Source organism: Peromyscus californicus, unplaced genomic scaffold, assembly GCF_007827085.1.
Source record: "Peromyscus californicus insignis strain IS unplaced genomic scaffold, ASM782708v3 Scaffold_10__1_contigs__length_136768540, whole genome shotgun sequence".
NCBI classification, from domain to species: Eukaryota; Metazoa; Chordata; class Mammalia; order Rodentia; family Cricetidae; genus Peromyscus; species Peromyscus californicus.
This window is the reverse complement of record NW_026294391.1, coordinates 64,957,482-64,961,689: the sequence shown is the minus strand read 5'-3', so window position 1 is coordinate 64,961,689 and position 4,208 is coordinate 64,957,482. Positions and strand designations below refer to the sequence as shown.

At 38.2% G+C, this 4,208-nt stretch overlaps 1 non-coding gene across 1 annotated transcript; it reads right to left on the bottom strand.

Moving 5' to 3' along the window:
• Positions 1-673: 673 nt before the first annotated feature.
• Positions 674-745, bottom strand: Trnaa-ggc (transfer RNA alanine (anticodon GGC)). The gene has a single exon. It is a non-coding gene; the product is annotated as a tRNA-Ala (tRNA).
• Positions 746-4,208: the final 3,463 nt, after the last annotated feature.

Below are 4,208 nucleotides of genomic sequence, written 5' to 3'. Positions count from 1 at the left end.
TAAGGGCCTCATCCCTGGAGAAGATCAGTTGTCCCTCTCTCCTTAGTTGCCTGTAGTTCTTTGTCTAGATGGGACCCCATGAGATTTCTCCTTTACATGTTAGCATGTCTATTGGTATTGTCCATGTTTAGCTCTTGCTTAGGAAAAATTAAAATGGAAACTAGTTGAGAAGAAGGGAATTAGTGGGAATAAAAGGGGATCAAATGAGGGTAATGAGGTGAACATCATAAAATATATATGTATTAAAATATAACCAATGTATTATTATATATGCTAATAATGTTAAAATAGAAAAAAGAAACATACCTAATCCAAAGTGCAAAGGTTATTTTCCTTTATTTCTGTGTAAATTATTTTAATTTCATAGTTTCATTAATAATTTTATAGCTTTAACAGAATAAGTCATTTATTTTAATTATATTCTACAAAATAATACAAATATGTGGTCTAGCCAATCTTTGAAAATAGTACTGGTTGTAACAACATTATATGTAACATTGCATTCTTTATCATTGACTCACATATTAAACATTTTTATTTCCTGGTTTATGACTAATCATAATTCCAAAGTACAATTTTTTTAACCTTTCTTTTTATTTATTCTTTGTGTCTTTCACATCATGCATTTCTTATTGGTAGAGGTCACCGAGAGACACACAGTGATGAACAAAGGTGGAGGTGCTGGGGATCGAACCCAGGGCCTCGTGCATGCCAAGCACACGCTCTACCACTGAGCTACACCCCCGCCAACCACATCATGCATTTCTATCCCATTCATTTCCCGTCCTTTCCTACCCACCCTATGCCCTTGCAAACCCCACCCCCCAAATAAAAAAAATTAAGAGGAAAAAAGGAAAAATCTCATCATGGAAGCTGTAGTATGACATAGTGAGTCACTTGGTAGACCCTTTCATTCATATATCTTTATGTATAAGTGCTCATTGCAAAGAATCATTGGCCTGGTTTGAGGTCTCTGGCTTGTGCTACACTATGGATGCTGGACCCTCATTGGGATTCCTCCTGGATATCCTGTTGTTGCCCTGTGTTGTGGAGATCCTGAAGCTTTGGATCTGGAGGACCAGCCCTTTCATGTGCTCCAGCAGATCGCAGATGGGGTAGATGTTGGGGTGGGCCAACTCATAACCCTGGTTCTGGGTCTGGATAGTTTCAGGGTTGGTCAGCCACCAGCTCTCCCCTGTCTTCACCACAAGGGTAAGCTCATTAGCATTCCCACTGCTATTTCACCCTTTACAGCAATGAGCAAGGGGCAGGACCTGCTTTCATGTCTTCAGGGTCGGCTCTCCCACACCTACACTTTTAGGGCCAGCCCTACTGCATAGCCCAGGCGAGGTATAGGGACCACTCTCCCGAGATGCTGCAGCTGATGAGACACAGAGAAAGCTCTCCCATTCTTATGATCTCAGGGCCAGCTCTCTCACCTGCCACAGGTGGCAAGGGGTGGGGAGGAGGGCATCTCTCTCTAGCCCACACCACCATATGGCAGATAAGAGGCAGGACCAGTTCTCCCATACTCACATTCTTGGGGCTGTTAACCTTCACCCCTGTCAACAGGGTCAGCTCTCCTGTGCTGCCCAAGCCAGGTGCAGGGTCCACTTTCCTGATTGCTACAGCTGGTAAAGGGGTGGGTCAGCTCCCTGACCAGCAGGAGGTGGTAGCAGCAGGGGAGGAGGGCGTCTTTCCCTCGTCCCTACCACCACACTGAAGACCAGAGAAGTGGTACCAGCTATGCCCCATTGTCCCTCCAGGGCTGACTCACGCATGCTCCTGTCTACAGGGTCAACTCTACTGTGCTGCCTAGGGATTGTTCTCCTGAGTGCAGCAGCTAGTTGGGTCAGGTCCCCTACCTGTTGCAGGTGTCAAGGGGTGAGGGGAGGAGGGCATATTTCCCTCACACACAGTACCACATGGCAAATGAGAGGGGTGCAATCTGCTCTCCCATTTTCTCGCCCTCAGGACCAGTTTTCCTATGCCACTGTGAACAGGCTCAGCTCTATTGTACTGCCCAGGTGAGGCGTAGTACACTCTCTGCTGAATACTTTCGCTGGTGAGGGGCAGGACCAGTTCCTCCCTAATGGTACAGCCAGTGAGGGCCGGGGCCGATTCTGTACAGTCCTATCCTCTAAGACTTTGGTGGTATAAGGAGCCTTGGACATCAACACAGACCGTGGCTTGCGTCAGGGCCATGAACCTAGACATGGGCCCCAGCAACAGCCCAGGTTCAGACATCAGCAAAGATACAACCTTAACAACAAAAGTTAAAGCACTTAAATTGTGTAGTCCTCTGGGGTTTAGTAAATAAGAAAAATTGTGCAAACATCACAAATACTAGTCATTGGAATTCAACACATACTTTGACTACAGATACAAGGTAATCATTGATAATTTGAAATTTGCATATGTGTTATAGAAATTATATAAATGGAAGAATACATTGTTATATAAGAGAAATTATGTATTCTGTAGTTTATTCTATTGGACTTTATTTGTCATGTTTGTCTAGATTCATTTGTTTCATTATTAATAATGGACTTTTCTTCTATTTAGGTTTTGAACCGATTGAATGGGGCTTTTCCATATACTACTTTGTTAATCCTACCAAAATGTTAATACATCAACACCCCTACAGACATACCCTGGTTAATATTATAACAAAATTGACACATATACACATACATACAAAAACAAACAAACAAACTAATCTCAAGTATAGCTGCTTCCTCATAGTAATACCATCAATAAAAGTTAAACTCCATTCTTTGATCTATGTCCTTATACTACCATACATTTGTTTTTGTACTCACCTCATAATTATTGAACTACATTTTTTTCTGAGTAGTAATTTGAGTAATAGCTATCTGAAAATCTGAAGAAAGAAATTATGTGAAATTAATTTTATTCTTTCTTTCTTCCAAGACTATGAGAGTATGTTACAGAACACAGGCACTGAAAAACTTGCTGAATATTGGCTTGTGTTACTTTAAAACTGAGATTATACTTTATTCAAGATGTGAGGGTTAGGTAGAAAAGATGTGGTTGTCAATGAAATGAAGGCCATTAAAAAAATAAGGACTTTTAGAAACAAATAGGTTCGCTTTATGAGAAAACAAGCAGAGTTGCATTATTAGTATACATTAGCACAACACGACGTGAATAAAGAGGTTGAACAAAATGGTGATAAAGATTAATCAATTATCATGCAATGAAACATAGATATTAATGAAAAATAGAGCAATAATTTTAAAAACATGATTATATGACCTAACTCAGTAGAAATACAAGTATCTGGCTCACTAGAACACATGATTTGATTTTAACATATAAGGAAGACCCATCTATTCAGAGGAAGTGATTGATGTCTGTAAACTTACAATTTTGTACTGCTTTTGATGTGTCCAGTTGGTTTGATATGCTCTCTTACATTTTCATTTTAGTCACAATATTTACAAATTTTTCTTAATTTCTTCCATTATCAAGTGATTTCCAAATCAAATTGTTTAATTTTCATATATATGTACATTTCTCAGTTTTTCTTTCCTATTCCAATTTCTTTCAAATCTTTCAAACACACAATTTTTGTGCATTACCAAAGACTATACTAAAAGATCATCTAATTGTTGTTTTTGAGTTATAGAATAGCAAAGAAACAAACTTTCTCAAAGCAATCTTAACACAAAATATCCCCAAACTAGAGAAAGGTACAACATCCAAATACAGTAAAGTGAAAGGTCACTAACAAAATCAAATTTAACCAATATCATTTCAATGTTTCTTATATTCAAGCAATTACACTGAAATATAAAAAGGAGAGTAACGTGACATTTTCAGAGTAATGAAGACAAAAAATACCTACCAAGTGAAAATACTGTACCCAGTAAAGCTACAATTTAAAACTGAAGAAGATATAACAATATAGCTGAGAGTAAAAATATTCCACCCTATCTGCTTTATATATAATGATAAAAGAAGCTACTCAAACTTGAAGATGTCTAGTTGAATATAAAGAAAATATAACAAGGTCTAAACCAATTGATAAAGGTAATAATACACATAAAGAACAATACTGTAAGCATGATTCATGAACAATTTAGATCTTCAGAATGAACAGTTCCTAAATAATGCATTTTAGAATAATAATAAATGCATTACTATGTAAAAAGCCCTGGGAAATATGAAGATAGAAAATCCTA